Here is a 19331-nt window from a genome sequence, read left to right as displayed (position 1 = left end):
TATGGCTCAAAAAATAGTAATAAAGATGAAATCCTAACAGTGAGGAAAGGAAGGAAATGGGAGACACGTGTTGAGATCAGAGTCTGGGAAAGGCAGAGGAGGCCTGCCAGACCCAAGGCTGTGAACAGGGCGTTTGCTGAGCTCTTTCACTGGACCAGGAGCACAGGGAGCAGTGAGGACATTCAAGGAGCTTTTCAAAGGCCACCACTCATGCGCTTCTGCTAGGAGAGTGTTTCAACTCCAGGTCTCTGATCATGGCACACCCCTGCTTGAAACCATTCAGTGGATTCTCTTTTCAACAAGGTGCAGTAAAAACAAATAGATAAACAAACAGCAACAAAACTTCAGCCTGACTTTCAAGACTTCATGCAATCTGGCTCCCTGCCTTCCAACACTGTGTTTCCCTTTTCCACTCCAGTTTGCTCCGATATTGTCCCATGAGTTTGCTTCCTGTTCTGCAATATGCTTCCTCCTTTTCTTTCTTCAGAGAGTGTGTCCTCCTCCTCCCGAGTGTCCACCACCCACCCATGTGAACCCTGCTGTGTCCCTAAGCCTCCTCTGATGGTGCACCTGGGATGAATCTCTCTTTGCTCTGAATGTTTCTAAGATGGTCTTGTTGAGAGTGGCAGATTCCAAAAGGCTAGGACTGTGTGCACCTCATCATTGTCCCCTAGCCCCTGGCCTGCTGCCTTGAACACACTCGCTGAATGTTTGCTGATGAGTGAATGGATGAACCCATGAATTTGCCTGGAACTGTCTGTCTTTCGTGTATATGATGGTGTCAGTACACCAGGATTTTTCACCCTTGGCACGTTTGACATCTTTGGTCAGATAATTCCCTGTGGTGAGAGCTGTCCTATATGTTGTTGGATGTTTAGCGACATCTCTGGCCTCTACTCGCTAGGTGCCAGTGGCACCGCCTTCCCAGTGTGACAACCAGAAATGTTTTCAGACATTGCCTCGGGGGGCTGGAGGGGGAAGGTAGAGCGTGACCCTGGTTGAGATACTTGAACATTAACTTCCCAGGTTTTCTTATAAAATATTTATTATAAAAGGATAGTGGCAATGACCTAATTGAGGTCAAGGAAAGAAGGAAAATGTTTGACACTTGGAACCCTTCCTAACTCATAGGAAGTCCCCTATGCTTTTCTAAGTGGCTTTCTCCCCATTTCCCCATCCCCTCCCCACCCCCGTCCTTTCCTACTACCTGGTGCTTTATTCTACTAGACTGTCCATCACTTCCTGTGAACAGCAAAGGAAAATACATCACGAACCAGAGTAGTGCAGCTTTAAGAATGGAAAGGCTTCAAGTTGGTATTTTGAAATAGGGTGCCCATTAGGTTTCTCAAACTGAACTATGCAGGTACCACTCACTTTATCTCCTCGTAATGCCTGCTGTGCATGATCTACAACCATCTGTTCTCAGGAACTGAAGATGGTAAATCACTTCCCCACATTTGTTAGGAGACAAAACGTTCCCCATCTTGACTTCATGTGGACAAGTTCTGAAAGTGACAAAGTCAGGAAACACTGATTCATGCTCCGTCTCCCGGAGCTAATCTAGATCTCTACAATCTTAAGTATTTCCCCCTCCGTCTCGTAGACCCAGTCTTAGTTTTCATACAGTCATTTCCGTCCTTATTATAATCTGATACACGGTGTTCATTTTGCAAGTCTAAGTCAATGGACTAACTATTCGCTCAATGGGCTAGTAAAATGGAGGAGTGGCCTGTTACCCCACGCCTCTGTCTGATTGCTCCAAGTCTAAATGTACCTCCGACTGGCAATACTCACTGCCCCCACTGTTTTGCCCTCCCCCGCCGCAGGCAGGCTGCTGCCGATCTCCTTTGGTGCCTCTTCTTCCCACTTCTCCCTTTTCTTCTTTACTCTCGATCTATTTCACGCTGACATTCTCCTTTGATCCATGTATGCTTTATAGACCCTTTGTCTCTGTTCTTGTACTCAACTTCTGTCTGTGGTATGTGCTTCAATTTCAAATCACCAGGAACATAAGCTGCATATCACTGTTTTCCTCCTTTAGTTACATAAGCGAAGAGAAAATAACAAGGAACTCATCTTTCTCCCTGAGTGAAGCCTCATTCATGCAGTTAGTCAGTGGGTCTGTTGCTCAACACCAGCTGGAGTGAACACTGGACACGATCATCTTAATGAGGGAATTTCTGATGCAAATGAAAAGCATATGCTTGCGGGAAATCGCCTGGAAAAAACATGGCAAGATACCCATCAGTAGGAAAATCAAACTTAGTAACAGTATTCTCGTTGTTTTGATATCATGACAATACTCAGCTTTCCACAGAATCCTAGAATTTGTCCTTGATACGATGACTTTGGAGTTCTCACTCCAAATGGGAAATATCTTTGATTTGGGTCATTCATAAGCAGTGAGAGATTCAGCTAGCTGAAGTCAGAACAGCTCTTCGGCAAGAATGCCCCTAGAAGGCAGCCTCATGGTGAAGGATTCTGCCGTTCTTTGCAGGTCACTGTGTCTGTATCTATCTGTTTCTCCCATTGTTGTGAGGAGCATCCATGGCTGTAGAAGGCATAAACTATCCGAAATGAAGAAATGAACACATAACCAGAAATGTGAGTGTACATATAAGAGCGGCTTAGCAAATGTCACAGACCAGCTTGGAGAGCAATGATCCACTATTCGTTCCTAGAAAAGCATTAAGCTCTTTCCCACTAGCCCTACTCTCTTTTGAACTCTTTTATCAACTTGTCACTGTCCCTGATTACATATGCAGCCTGCAGAACCTAGAACGAATGATCGTCCAGGCTCTTACTTGTTCCAACGACCAGAAAAGTCTTTTCAAAACAAAAAACACTTATTTATCTCTTCAAACCCCAGGGAAAACTGAGAGTTTGACAGCCAAGCAAGCTTAAAAGGCAAATGTGCTTCGCCTAAGAGGGAAAGGTGATGGCACATTTTGCACATGCGGAAATGCAGACTGAAGCCTATCAGAGAACCGGAAGTAAAACTTGAAGACTTAATATTAATGCCTCCTGAGTAGATTTTCATAACATGACCTCAGTATTTCATTTGATATGAATTCCCTGAATAACAAATATATCCAACTTCATATTGCAATTCAAAATTTATTTTCCAAACCCAAATAGAAATAATCTCTAATATCCATGCTATTATCTTTCAATAAAAATAAAGATATTTTTCCTTATGCATTTGTTAATCAGAACATTTTAAAACCTAGCTGATTTTTAAAAAATGTATAATTTCATAATATAATATAAAAGCAGTGTCAGTAAAAAATACCTCATCTTTATTATGACATTGACATTTTTCTTCATGAAGAGAAGATAAAGCCAATACTATTTTAGCCTTCCTCCCTTATGAACTCAATGAATTCATAAAGATAAATGCCATAAACAGACATTAGCAATCATGCAGTATATATTACAAGGGATTTCATTTTGATCTGACAGGAGGTTTGGTTTTGCAATATTTTAAAAATTATTATAAAATTTCAGAGGTCTTTTGTTTTTAATTTTAGCTTTTCAGCTGATATAATATTTTCTTTCTCTATTATTCATGAGCTTTCTTCCTTTCTTCTTTTTTTATTCTCTGCACTACACTTGTTTTCTGAGACTGGATCTCTACCACCCATGTATAAATCTACTTTCTGTGTTTCTCCCCATTCTCAATTGTAATGGATACTTGAATTGTAGCCCTTTGGGAAATAAGATTCAATGGTCCATAATCTAAAGTAGTCTTCATGATATTCTGAAGTAAACACAGGACAAATTGTCAAATCTGGAGGTGAGAAAGGGAATACTTGCAACAGCCCCATTTGAGCTGTTATAGACTTCAAAGTGTTTTGCAGGAATCCAGAGATACCCCCAACATGGAATGCCAGTGATGTGATTTTACATGAGCTGTACCGTTGCTCAGAGCTATGGCTTCCTCACATAATAACGGGACCCCACGTTTATGCAGAAAGTGGATATGAGGACTAGAGCATGAGTAGAACTTGAAACCACCCAGCCAGAGTAGGAAAATTGTATCAGCAGTTCGAATACACCAAAGTACAAACTTTAGATGTTGGTATAACATCAGCAGAAACCTGAATGGTGGGAAAGAAGTGGTATTAATTGTAGTGTTGGAAAAAAAGAATCTGGTGACACTGGAGTGAGCAAAAGGCACTTATGGAGTGTTATTATGGTTCACAAAGATTCTTGAGAATTTGCCATTATGAATAAATAACCAACCAGCATTGCTTTTGAGAGGACCCAGGAACAACAGTGAGTCATTATTTATTTAAAAATACCCCCAGGAGTTGGGTAAAATGTAAAGGATAAGAGGATAGTGAGGATTCTGGACCACAGGAAAAAGATAGTATTAAATCAGCTCTCCTCATCATCTGTTGCAGTGTTCTTGATTCTACTTGGTATAAAGGAGGAAGCTGATCCCTAGTGGCATCACAGGAAAATAAGGTATGATCAAAAAAGTCTTTATAAAGCAGTTAATAATTACAAAACACTAAAATAAAAATTGTTGGCTAAAAGAGGCTTCCAAGATCCTTTCTGTCTTTTGTGAGGAAACAGGGGTAAAGGGAAGGCTAACTATCATTTATTAAACACTTACCATGAAAAGACAACCATTTAAAACCTCTGCAAATGGTCCTAAGGGCAAAGAGCAAATGAACAAAACATCGATGCAAGAAAATCTATGAAACTTTGCTAAGAAAGATGAGAGTCTGTGCTGTGTGAACCAAGACTCTTCTCCCTTCTGTCTCCCTGCTTAGCAAGGTGACTTCACTCTAGTCTGCTGCAGCCAAGAATGCAGGGCTGTCTCTCCCGGAAGCTCCCAGTAGGAGAGTTTTCTTACCAAGAGGAGCAGAACCTCAGTATTTCTCATTCCCCATCCTCTCACTGCCTGCTGCTGAGGCTAGATCCTAGACAAGTGTGGTCAGGAAGTAGGGATTCCCTTCCTGTTCACAGCTCTAATGCATGGGATGGAAGCTGTATCTTAGTCACAGCTCACTGAGAATTCTGGAGCCCTGATAGCTCTTGCTTCACCTTGTGGCTCCATGAAAGAAGAAACAAGCCAAAAGAAGTTCAGGCCACTGCCCCTCTCTGCACACTTCTCAGTTCACCCAGCACTCAGCTCCTGGAGCAGCAGAATCAGAGAGAAGATTGTCGTAATCCCCACTTCAAGTTTCAGAACCCTATTTTAGAGATTTTACGTAGGGGGGAGAAAAGCAGGCTGTAAAACCCATATGTCTCAATCTCTTCCTAAATATATTGACTTCATTTGCAACAAAGATGGAAAAGTTTAAGCCTAAACTGCTCCCAAGAACAGTGGAAGTTGTAGCAAAAGACACTGGAAAGAAGATTCAAACTACTAGCAAAATTGTTATGCCATAGGGCATTGTTGAAAGCGCGATAGCAATGAATCGGCAATTACTAAAGGTAAACAACTGGGTGTGGTCAGGGAAATGGTAATAGAGCCTTATCAAACCCACTGCAATTCTAGTGTCACTTTATAAATTAACATGTATATGGTAAACCCTGGAGCAACTCCTGAAACTCAAGAAATATAGTGACATATGAAAGTGCTACACTACAAAATGAAAGGAAGCAGTAGAGGAGGGCTAGAGGAAGAAAAAGACACAAAACATAAAAACAAAAAAAAATGGCAGACATGAATCCATTTATATCAATAATAATGTTAAATGTAAATGGATTAAAGAATCCAATCAAAAGTCAGAGATTGCCAGACTCAGTTTTAAAAAGTATGATCAGGAGCACCTGGGTGGCTCAGTCAGTTAAGTGCCTGACTTCGTCTCAGGTCATGATCTCATGGTTCATGGGTTTGAACCCTGTATAGGGCTCTGTGCTGACAGCTCAGAGCCTGGAGCCTACTTTGGATTCTGTACCTTCCTCTCTCTCTACCCCTCCCTTGCTCATGCTCTGTCTCTCTCTGTCTCTGAAAAATAAACAAATGTTAAAACAAAATTTTAAAAAAAATTAAAAAGCATGATCAAACTATATGTTAATCATAAGATAAAAATTTTAGTTTAGTTTAGTTATTTTGAGAGAAAGAGAGAGTGAGCATGAGCAGGGGAGGGCAGAGAGAGGAAGAGAGAGAGACTCCAAAGCAGGATCTGCACTGTCAGCACAGAGCCTGACATGGAGCTTGATCTCACAAAGTGCAAGATCATGACCTGAGCCAAAATCAAGAGTTGGACTGACTAAGCCACCCGGGTGCCCCTAGGAGGTACATTTTAGACTCAAAGATACAAATACATTGAAGTAAAAGGATAGAAAAAGAAATACCATGCAAAAAACAATCACAAGAAAGATGGAGTGACAATACTGAGCAATTAACTTTAAGATAAGAACAAAGTTGCTAGAGATAAACATTGACATTTTATAATGATATGTATGAATCAGGAAGAAATATAAATTATATATATATATATATATATACATATATATATATATATATGTATATATATATATATGCACCTAAAACAGAGACCCAAAATATATGAACCAACAACTGACATAATTGAAAAAAGAGACAATTCAACAGTAATAGTTGGAGATTTTAATATCTTACTTTCAATAATGGGAAATTAGACTGAAGATAAACAAGGAGATAGAAGACTTCAACATGTCTTGTTCATGCCAAGAAATCTTGAACAAGACTTCTTTATAGAATACTATAAACTAACTAGACCTAATGGACATTTTTCATAATCCCACCCAATAACAGCAAAATATGCATTCTTCTCAAGTGCACATAAGATATTCTCCAAGATAAACTATATGCTAGGCTATAAAACAGGTATTGTAATCATTTGGGACATAAGATTCAACAGTTCACAATCTCAGATAGTATTCTGAAGTAAAAACAAGGCAAATTGAAGGATAGAAATAATACAAAGTATATAAATGTAATAAAATGCAAAAATAAAATTCTCAACAAACTCTTCTCAAAAGTAGAGAACACTTCCCAAATCATATTATGAGGCCAATATTACCTGATACCAAAACCAAGCTAAGGAATCACAGGAAAACAAAAAACCTGTATGTCTTAGGAATATGGACACAAAAATCCTAGCAAACTGAATACAGCAACACATAAAAAGAATTATACACCATGACCAAGTGGAATTTAACCCAAGGATGTGAGGTTGATTTAACATCTGAAAATCAGTTGACATGATACATCGTATCAATAAAAATTAAAAACTCACATGATCATGTCAATAGTTGCAGAAAAAGCATTTGACAGAAATTCAACACCATTTTACGATAAAAATACTTGATAAACTAGGAATAGAAGGGAATTTTCTCAACATGATAAAGACCATATATGAAAAACCCACATCATACTTAATGGTGAAAGATTGGATCTTTTCTCCTATGTCAGTAATAGGACGAGATGTCTGCTCTCGCCACTTCTATTCAACATTATACCTGAAATTCTCATTAGGTAAGAGAAAGAAAGAAATAATCTAGATTGAAAAGGAAGACATAAACTATCTTTACTTGCAGTCAACATAATCTTGTATACAAAAAAACAAATCCTAAGAAATCCACTAAAAAACAAAATAAAACAAAAAAAACAGTGAAATGGTTCTGCAAGTTTTCAGGATTCAAGAGCAATATACAAACATTGATTGTATTTCTGTTCACTTAACCAATCTGAAATGAAATGAAGAAAACAATTCCACTTATAACAGCGTTATAAAAAAATATTTAGGGATAAATTTAACAAAAGAAAAGCAAGAGTTATATTCTGAAAACTATAAAATGTTGAAAGAAATTAAAAATCTAAATACTTGGAAAAACACCCTGTGTTCATGGATTGGAAGACAATATTGTCAGATGACAACTCTCCTCAAACTGATCTGCAAATTCAGTGCAATCCCAATCAGAATCCCAGGTGACTTCTTAGTAGAAATTGACAAGCTGATTCTAAAATTGATATGGAATTGCAAGAGACTCAGAATAGCAAAACAAACAAACAAACAAACAAAAACCTTGAAAAAGAAAAACAAATTAAGGAGGCTCACACTTTGCAATTTCAAAACTTACTACAAGGCAACATTAATCAAGCTAGTATGGTACTAACACAGGAATAAACACATAGATTAACGGGGTAAAAATGAGAGTCTAGAAGTAAACCCATACATTTGTTGTCAATTGATTTTCAACAAGGGTGCCAAGATAATCTGATGAGGAAAAAAATGTTTTTTTACAAACGATGCTAGGGACACTGGATACTCATATAAAAAGGATGAAATTGGACCTTTACATCACACCATATATAGGGATTAACTCAAAATGGATCAAAAGACTAATTGTAAGAGCTAAAACTATAAAACTCTCAGAAGAAAACATAGGGACAGATCTTCATGACCTTAGATTGGCAGACGATTCTTAGATACGACACCAAAAGCATGAGCAACAAACAAAAACATAAATCAGTTGGGCTTCATCAAATACAAAAAGTTTCGTGCTTCAAAGGATTTTATCAAAAAAGTGAAAAGAAAGCCAACAAAATGGAAGAAAATATGTACAAAGTATATATCTGATAAAGAACTTAGATCCAGGATATATGATTAATCCTTATAATTCAATAACAAAAAGACAAATAACCCTATTTAAAAATGGACAAAGTATCTGAATGGACATTTCTTCAAGGAAGAATGGCCAATAAGCACATAGAAAGATATTTGATGTCATTGATCATCAGGGAAATGCAGATTAAGAGTACATACAATGAGAGACCCCTCTGAACCCACTAAGATGGCTGGAATCAAAAGTCAGGTAACAAGTGGTGACAAGGATGTGAAGATCTTGGAGCTGTGGGGGAGGAAAAATTTTTCTCTCCCCTTGTAGAGTCTTTTGGCTGGCCTATTAATTAAATTGACACAAGACCAATTAACAGAGGAGAAAAACAAATTTAATTTTGTAAGTGTGGGAGCCTCACATAGACATGAGGGGTTCAAAGGCAATGAGGCAATTAAGGTTTATAGGCCATCCTGAGCTAAGGAGAAGGGTAAAGAGGTCTGGGGCTTCAAAGGCAAGGAAGACAATTCACAGGAAGATGGGAAGGGCAAATGTATGGCAAGCAAATATTTGCCGTGCCCTGCAGAGACAATGGGACACAGAAAGGAATTTAACAAACAGGCCCTATGGAGCTCCTCCAGCTTAAGGTACTCTATTTTTTTTTTTTTAATGTTTATTTATTTTTTAGAAGGAGAGGAAGACAGAGTACGAGTGGGGGAGGAGCAGGGAGAAGGAGACACAGAATCCAAAGCAGGCTCTAGGCTGCGAGCTATCAGTACAGAGCCTGAGGTGGGTGGGGCTCAAACCCACAAACCATGAGATCATGACCTGAGCTGAAGTCAGATGCTTAATATACCAAGGCACCCCAGCATATACTCTTTGCAGTTACCTGCGGTGATAGCTCTCTTCCTGAACAAAGCCCTCTATCTAAATTCTCTTAGGCAATTAAAAGGGAGGTTAAAAGCTCTTCCTGAGCCCTTTGGGCCTTGATTGTCTTCTGCTCAAAATAATCCACATGCCAAAGTAGCACATTCTTGGGCGACTTGTTCCAAACCCCTTAAGAACGTTTGCATATTGCCAGTGCGAATGTGAAGGGGTGCGACCTTTTTGGAAAGTGGCCAGGCAGTTTTTTCAACTATTCAGTGTAGAGTTAGCGTATGACCCAGCCATCCCACTCCTTAGGTATATATCTAAGAGAAATAAAGCATATGTCCACAAAAAAACTTTTACACAGTGTTTATGGTAGTGTTACTCATTATAGCCAAGAGGTAGAAACAACCCAACATTTGAATGGATACACGTGGTATATCCATACAATGAAATATTCTTTTGCCTGATTAAAGTACCCGTACGTGCTGTAATTTAGATGCATCTTGATTAAACTATGCTAAGTGGAAGAATACAGAGACACAAAAAAGACCACATATTACATGATTCCATTCTTAAGAAATGTCCAGAACAGGAAGATGTGTAGGCACAGGCAGTAGATTAGGGATTGCTGAGGACGGAGCGTAAGGATAAGAGAATACATGAGCTGGGAAGGGGCAGAGAGAGAGGGAGACACAGAATCCGAAGCAGGTTCCAGGCTCCAGGCTCCAAGCTGTCAGCACAGAACCTGACACGGGGCTGAACACACGAACCGTGAGATCGTGACCTGGGCCAAAGTCGGACGCTTAACCAACTGAGCCACCCAGGCGCCCCTACACTAACAATTTGTGCCTAACAGTATCTCATTTCTAGGTTCCCATTTCTCAGGTGAGGAAACGGAGGCTTAATATGTTTAAGTCTGAAGGTCACACTGTGAGGAAGTAGAAGAGAGGCCAGTAGAACAGGAAAACTGACTCCCAGTTCACTGTTGGAATTGATATTTACTGGATTTGATTATGAAGTGAAGTAACTGCCTTTGCCTGTATTATACCATTTAACTCTTGAAAAATCTGCTTTCCTCATTTTAGTAATAGGGAAACTGATATCCACAGAAGGTATGTAAACTGGCAAAATTTCAAAGCCGTTCTTTTTACTAAAATTGCCATGCTTATTCCAGCTCATCAGAGCAAAAAGTCACCTGCCTCCATGACAGTCAGCAGAAAGTAGCTGAGACCCAAATATACCAACACTCTGAGCATAATGTTCCTATTAAATGACAACTTTTAATTACCTGCAAAAGAAAGAATAGATCCAAGCCTAGAAAAAAAAAATACACCTTATACAGTTAAAACGATGTCATCAGTGACATCATTTTATTTATTTACTCAATTTACTTATTTATGAGTTTTGGTCTCAGCTTGATAGGCCACATAAATGCAAAGGCCACGCTCCTAAAAGCCACAGTTTTCAAATGACTAATGTGATTCTAGAGTCACGTGTGTTAAGCCTGCTTTCTATCACCACTTATTTATTTAGCTGAATTACAGATCACTTCAAAAGTCCACTAAGGGTGAAATAATCCCTTATTTGGAATAAGGGAATTGTGAAAAACCAGTACTTCTAAAGAGAATAAAATGCTTTCTAAGAAGATTTGTCTTCCGAGAGTTTTGAAATTTCAGGCCTACCGAGCCAACACGCATCTGCCAGCAGGACCCACCAGGTCAGCATCCTTGCAGCTTTCTAGAGTTTTCCTAAGAAGGGCCCAAAGAACGATAAGCAGGGCCTAAGGCTTGGAAAATAAGCGGGTGATGGGCAACAGGAAACTACTTCTGGGATAGGAGGAAGGATATCCAGCAGGGGCTTCTTCATCAGATTATACTCCCTCCTCCCTCCCCAGCCTGAGAAATGAACAAAGAGGCTGACAGAGCTGAATCCTCTAGGAAGAGGACAGAAAATCTGCATGGAACAGCAGAGAAGCTGCAAACTCTACTTAGTTTTGCTTAAAGTAGGTCTTAGGCAAGAATTCTTATTGTCCCAGGGTTATGTTCAAGGTATAAAAGCATTGGTTTCTGTGTAAAGATAAAATATCCTCTGTTTCTATAGAAGAGTGTAAGAACTATATTTAAGGGCCACCAGTCAGGAAAATCTTTTTGTGACACCATGGGTGGCCTGCAAAAGTGGATTTCGTGGGAGCAGCCTTCCTCATATGCAAAATATTTTTTTACATCATTGCCTCAACAAGGTACTTACTCTCTTTAAGATTCTTGGAATGCCAAATGCAATACAATCTTTTGAGAAGAGGTGAGAAAAACCTCAGGAGAGCTGATTAAATACCTGTGCAAGTATTGTCTGAGAGATGTAGGGTCATTGGGCATTTTCCCAGAAAAGTCAGTCCTCCCACTGCTGGCTCGTCAGATTCCCAACCTTAGACTTTTAGAGAATTCCAACTAATGCAAATATAAAAAAATCTTTAAGACCCTAAAAGCTTTCGGAAAAAAGTGACAGCCTGTTAAAGTTAAGCAAAACTCAAGTAAAGGCCTAGGTTATCCGTTCTCAGTGTGTTGGTAACAGAAGCAATCAGCTTTGCTAAAACAAAGAGATGCCTGCTTCATTAGAGCCCATACAAAATGCCTTTCCCGAGCATGTCTTCTCTTGGCTTCAGCTTCCAGCCGCAATCTTTAATAACTTTGAAGATGTGCGAGGGAGTGTTTCAGGTATCCATTACTCTTGGTGGGAAAGGAAGGCCTGAAAATAGAGAAGGAAAGTCTGCTTGGCTTCTTCCCTCCCTCTCCCAGTTCTGTCGCTGTTTTCTGCAAATGCTTTACCATAGCTTATCTAGACAGGAGCTGACACGGGCCACTGATTCACTCTGGGTTGAAAAAGTGACCTCTTGAGGATAGTAATCTCTTTAGTCTGTGATTGTAGAATTGTGACTCACTCTTTCTGTAACACCAAAAAAAAAAAAAAAAGTCAACTTAGAAACAAACATATGTGAAAGTTGTCAGTAATAAACTTCAAAGGTGGTCAGTTTTGTTTTTGTTTTTGTTTTTTTAAATTTATAGCATTAGATGGATAAACATAGTGTGATGTAACTTCCAGCTAATTGTCATGGTCCTCCCAACTCATCCTAGCTTCGGCTTTGGCTTCCTCTTTCTGGTTGGACAAAGATTAGAGTGAGGGTCGGATCATGTTCCCAGGTCTCTTGTCCACATTTCCTGACATTCTTTGGCCTTATGGACCCATGGAGGGACTTCCATCAGAGTTGGGCTCCTGGCCTCTCCCACCTTCACCTCCATGGGAAGACTTGTCACACCTCGCTGGATAGCTTGAGGGAAAGATTGACATGCTCAGGTCAGGCCCCTCTGGACGCCCTTCAGGGTCTGCTTGTCCACTGAATGGGTTAACCTGCACCTTCACATCCCAGGCTGCTCTGCTTCGGAGGCCAAGAGCATGGGAGGGACCTGTGGTTGGCAGGTGCTTGAGTGAGTTTAATTCTGGGGTTATTTAGAGTTAAGAAGCCTGTTGTAGGCACACATCTAAGTGGCATCCCCATAGCCCCTTAACCCCTCCAATCCAGTATTGATTTGTGATAATACTGATTTTTTTAAATCTCCTGCCATAGTCAAATCCATAGAGACAGGAAGTAGAATGGTGGCAGCTAAGGCCTGTGCCTGAGGGCGAATATGAAGTTATTATTTAATGGATATGTGGTTTTGGGTTTGCAGGATGAAATGGATTCTAGAGATGGCTGATTGTAATGGCTACATAACAAAATGAATGCACTTAGGTAGGTAAATTTTGTTATGTGTATTTTGTGTTATGTATTTTGTTATGTTTATGTTATGTTATATATTTTAACACAGTAAAATAAATGGAAAAAACAAGTTCCTTCCAGTTTCTTTGCCTATGTCCCCCAGGACTGGACACATCATACACTTAACTTTCAGTGACTTACAGGAACCAGAAGCTGGAAATGTTACAAAGGACACTTCATCCCCCTTTGATGAGGGGACTTCTATTCTTTTTTGAAGTTATTTTTATTCTATGAGGGGACTTCTCCCCACTGTCTCACCCACTCCTTTCCTTGAGAGGAAAGATGACTTTCCCTGCTAGGCAAGCTCTCACTCACCCTCAGATCCAGCTGGCCTGGAGAAGGCTCCTGTGGAAGTCTTTCCTTCTCTATAGGAGATGTTTCAGGGTGTCCAGATTTTCTTTGAACTGGATGGGTTACTTGAATTCTAAAATGAAATATCAGGCAGCCAATTGGATTGTCTATTATGCTGCATTCTTCAACCTAGCTTTTTTTTTCCTTTTAATTTTTTTGTTACATTTATTTATTTTCGAGAGACAGAGCGTGAGCAGGGGAGGGGCAGAGAGAGAGGGAGACACAGAATCAGAAACAGGCTTCAGGCTCTGAGCTGTCAGCACAGAGCCCGACGCGGGGCTCAGACCCATGAACCCTGAGATCATGACCTGAACCGAAGTCGGACACTTAACTGACTGAGCCACCCAGGCGTCCCTCTTCAACCTAGCTTTTACGAATTTGTTCATTAGCCAAATTTTCATTGACTACTTACGTGTTCCAACTCTTCTGAGCACTTGGGACAGAGTGATGAAGCTATTATTTTTATCTCTATCTGTCCAGTTCCTGGGTATTAATGCTTCATTAGGGAAGGAAAACAAAACTGGGGAAGGAAAGAAAAATGTTCAATGCATTATGTATTGAACGCCTTAAGCCTCTACAATTAACATATTCTTTGTTTAATGTAGAATTGATTAATATTTGTTTATTCAATATATATTGAGTCCCTGTGATAAGTAAGTCACTGAGATGAACAACAGTCTTTGTGAAGCTCCAAGTCTAGTAGGGAAAAAAGAAACACCAGCGAGTACATTCAATACATTATAACTGATGGATAGTGTGGTATGAGCAGAAACAGGACTGTAATTAGCATATTCTTATTTTAAGTAGTTCAATATGGAATACATATCAAATTCTCAATATACCCTTAACTGAAAGCAGTAATCCCCACCACTTTCTTTTTAAAATTCTGGCAAATGCGAGAAATACAGAAATTTAGAAACGAAGACTAAGGGTAACAGCAAAAACAACAACAAAACCCCAAAAGCTTTACCTAAAATTAAGACAGAGTCAGATATTATCATGCTTAGAGGTTAGTGCGAACAGGAATCAACACAAAATGGGTAAGATTAGCCATCTGCAGGAATCATGGCAGGAAATAAGCCACCCAAGAAATGATTCACAAATGTATTGCTAGCAATTCAAGGGTGTTTTCTACATATCACCAGGGGTCTTAGCATGCTTCCCTAAAAGGGAAGCCATCAATTTAATGTAACTAGTAGAAGATTAGTAGTAATTTAAGAAATTGCAAACTGTCATAAGGAAATGATAGAGGATTCGGATGACAGATAAAAAGTATGAAAATGAATAGTATAGTAGAATTTGTCAGTGTGTCCTCACAATCTCTAGGGAAGGAATCTTGCTGATTCTAAAGGCTAGTAAGGGATATCTTAGCAATATTCCTAGGACAGAGGAGAGCAATCTGTCTCATTTGGTAGTTGGATAACCCCTAATTGCAGCTGAGTCTGTTCTTTATTCTATGTTCACTAATTAACTTGCTGATCCAACTGTTGGCCAAGCACAAACTCCCATTGAACTGGCCCAGTAGTCAGGCACAAATGACTACTAATGGTCATCCTGTTAGATATTATCCTCAAGGTAAATTAATGAATGGATATGCTCATGGCTAAACCACTTAGTGAGTTGGATTTAGGGGACTCACTAAGACTCTAGAGCCTGCTCATCTTAGATCACTAATAAAATTAACGTACATTCTACATGTGTCGCTCTCATTCAGATTCAGGGATATTAGCCATGAGACATAAACAACTAGTATGTCTGTCTATCTGTCTGTCATTCTTTTCCTAATCCCCTCAACTTTGTTCATTTTCCATCCACTCAGGCCTGAAATCATAAAAACTTTCTTTGAATTATCTCCGTCATAGTCTAACAATAATCCCATCCAATTAATTTTTCCTTCTTATTCTTCCTTTCACCTAAGTCTGGGCCTTGAAGATATCACAATTATGTGGTGACAAAGTATTTCCAAGTACAAATTGATGTGATTACACACGCCCCACTCCTATTCCACCTAAGTCACTCATTTACTCCCTAAGAGCCCCCCCCCCCCAGATGAGCGTTAGACAAGCACCCATTGCCACTGTGGGCTTAACGCAGAACCAGCAAAAGTGGAAAGTCATTATTCTTAATTTCAAAACCTTAGAGGTGATACTGATAGATTCAATCCACATGTGTGACTTTCCCACCTAGTCTAAAGAAAGAATCTCCAAGCTGGAAAAGAAGGCAATCAAGGGAGGGGCTACCAGAAAAAAAGAAATAAATACAAGTCTAAGAGTGGTGCCCTGCTTCTGCCCCCTCACGACGAGGCCTGAGAGAGGACACTGCCAATCCTCTTATTTATGTTTGGGGACCCATGCAAAGAAAGTTGTTCTGTTGGAGTAGGGCTGGGAGATAGCAGATAGTAAGAGTGGGGACAAATTCCCCTCTTCCTCCTCGCATGCCGCCATCATTAAGAAGAACCTGCCAGGTGAAAATGGTAACATGGATGCATTTAGATGCTAGCCGGAGACAGTCTACCTAGTGTCACGAGCTGGAGTGGTGTGGATGGCATCGGAAATCTCCCATGGCCCTCTCGTTCTGAACACTGAGATCGTCTAAGACAGGGACCTGCAAAGGTCCTCACCATCTGAATAAGGGCACATCTCAGAAGGAAGATTCTGTGTGGACAGTCTCTGCTCCCAGTGTCTGTCCCATGCCTATGTAGAGGACCACAAGATGAGTGAAATTGTGAACAGGCTTCACCACAGTGTGGAGAAAGTTAAATGGAACATCTCTTTTGTCTACCTTCCCACTCCTTTCACCCTATCTTGAAATGATGGAGTTAAACACCCTGAAAAAAAAAAACACAGAATAAGACTTGTTTTACCTGGAAGTGACTCGAGTAAATTTCATCCAGCAAGAAAAATGGAGCTGAGCTCCAGAAATTAAAATGAATGATAGAAAATGAAGACAGTTGTGGGTTTTGTTTTTGTTGTTGCACACTTGACTAAGACCTTTAGAATTTGTACCTGCTACTTTCATATTGCTAAAATATCTTTTTAATAAGTTCCCTGCCTCTATCTTACATACCACTGTCAAATTAATCTTCCTAAATGCCTACTTTAACAGTGCACTTGATGACTTCCTATTGCTTTCAGGATGAAGTCCAAGCTCTTCATCCCTGAGGCATTGTGAAAGGCCCCACACCATCTGCTCCCCAACTACTTTTGAACATTTTACCTCCTGCCATTTTCAGTAGGAATCCTCTGTTCCCAGAAAGCCATCCCTCTGACTTCCAGCCTCAATGCCTTTGTTCAACATCTTCTCTTACCACCTTCATCACATCTAAAGTGTTCTCCCTGCTTCTTTTATAGAAATCCCAACTTACTTCATAATTTGCTTAAAAAATTGTTTTTACAGTCCATCCTTGCAGTTTTCTGAACACACCTATCCATTTGCATTCCACTACATGGTAAGAAAAGTAGTGATGAGTTGCCAGGGGAAATGAGAGGAATACCTCAAGATGGGGCTGTCAGAGAATGCTTCCTAGAAAGTGTGCATATATGTTGGGTCATAGAGGCAGGTAAGATTTATATATATGGGGATGGCAAAGATGGGGAAAAGCAGTCTATAGGAAGAGATAAAATTATAGGCAAAGATATTTTCCATACATTTGGGGATTGTTGAGTGGTTGAATCAAGCACAAGCTTGATTTTCTTAACTCCTAAAAGTTAAGTTATTTTCTTAACTCCTAAAATATTTATTGTCCGTTCCACAAGTTTTGTATGTAACTGATATCTCTGTCTATACCATATCACCTCTCTCTATATACCACATTTTGTAGGTTATGTATCAACCTACCTATTGGAATGTCCAGGTACACATACATGACTTGTCTCCAAGTAGGAAAACATTGCTTGGCATGTTTGGGATGTCTTATCACAGATAATTTCTGATGAGTATCACCACCTTAACCAATGATAATACATGAAAAGTAAAGGAAACTTGGAATCTGTGTCTGAGCACTGACCTCTCAGTAGCACCAGTTGTCATTTATTTCTCATTTAGAATTTCTAGGAAATGAAATATCTAAGGTGTCAGATGTATAGATAGTCAGAATTAACAATGATAATTACAGAACCTGGAGGTAATAAAAGCAACTAGAGAGAAGATAGTGGACATGGAAGAGAGAACAAGATGATCCAACATGAGGATAACTGGTTATGTAGATACAGAAAACTAAAACAAACAAAACAAAATAAGATGGTGCAAACATATAACAAAGATTTTTATAAGTGAATTATTCAATAGAACTTGTGATGCACAATATCACTGCTGACAGAGTCAGTTCTTCTGGGAAGAATGTTGGGCTCCTAACGTTACAAACTGAAGAATTGAAACTTTTTCCCCCCATGGAAAAAATAAATACCAGCTAAATTCTTTTAGGTTTAGTTCAAGTAACTTTTGAGTTGAATGAGCTTTTGTAGGCTGATTTAGGTGCAGAATCAATGTTTTTAGAATAGTTTCTATGTGGAAATATGTTCTGAGTGTCAAAGTCCTTAGAAATAGACTTCTAGAACATAAGTCACTTTTTCATTTGGAAGCTATCTATATTTCTTTTGTAATGGCTTCAGAGCCTAGCAGAAAATTATACTTAGAACAGGAATCTAGTAAATACCTGTTGGGGAAAAAAAAAATGAATGTATGCAGGTGCTTAATTCTGAATTCACTGGGTGAGACTAGAAATGGTTTGTATACTGGATGGGAAATGCTCACATTCTTCAAATGATAATTATGAGAAATCACAAGCACAAAATACTTACTACACACTAAAAATTATAATAAATCTTATCATAACAGGTCAGAAATAATTGTCCCCTCTTGGAAGCCACTGATGGGACAAAACTTTGACATGGATCTGCAGAGTGAAAGGAATGATTCAAAGGACTTTGGAAGTAAAATGCATCTGGGAATCCACGACATTTGTTTCATTTATTCATTCATTCATTTGTATGCATTTATGTATATTCTTTCATCTATTTATCCAGCCTATGTGTTAGTTTTCTACCACAACAGTAACCAATATCACAAATTTAGTATTTTAATATAACACACATATAGTACCTTACAATTATGTAGGTTAGAAGTACAGGTGAAAATCAAAGTATCAGCTGGCTAGGATCTCATGTGGAAGCTCAGAAAAGAATCTTGTAAACTTATAAACCCATTCAGGTTGTTGCCAGAATCCAGTTCCTTACAGATGTAGAGTGAGGTTTTCACTTTCTTTCTCACGGCCAGCTGGAGATTTCCCTTAGCTCCTAGATATCCGTCTCTGATCCTTGCTTATGGCCTTCTACATATAGGAACCAACAACTGGGCAGTCATCCTTCTCATACTTGGAGTCTCTCCGACTTCCTGTTACCAGGATAATTCAGGAAATGGTCCACACCATCTTAGGGTTCATAATCTGCATTATATATGCAAAGTCCCTTTGAATGTAACACATTCACATCCAGGGTGTGAACTTCTCTGGAGGGCCATTCTGCTTACCAAAGCCAACAGTAATTATTGTTGCTATGGACCTTTTCTATTTTCAATAAATTCTATCTCAATGAATGGAGGAGGAGGGCTGCTCAGTAACCTTGTCGAAGCCCTGCCAAGAAGTGACCTCTTAGCCACAGGTTTCATGAACAACCTCGCATTTTAGCCATTAAAAAAAAACAAAACTCATTTCCAACCCTGAACTATGTTAGTAGTTTTC

The sequence above is a fragment of the Panthera leo genome, chromosome D3 (assembly GCF_018350215.1).
Source record: "Panthera leo isolate Ple1 chromosome D3, P.leo_Ple1_pat1.1, whole genome shotgun sequence".
In the NCBI taxonomy this organism is placed as follows: Eukaryota; Metazoa; Chordata; class Mammalia; order Carnivora; family Felidae; genus Panthera; species Panthera leo.
The sequence above is the reverse complement of the archived record's forward strand: the minus strand, read 5'-3'. Positions refer to the sequence as shown.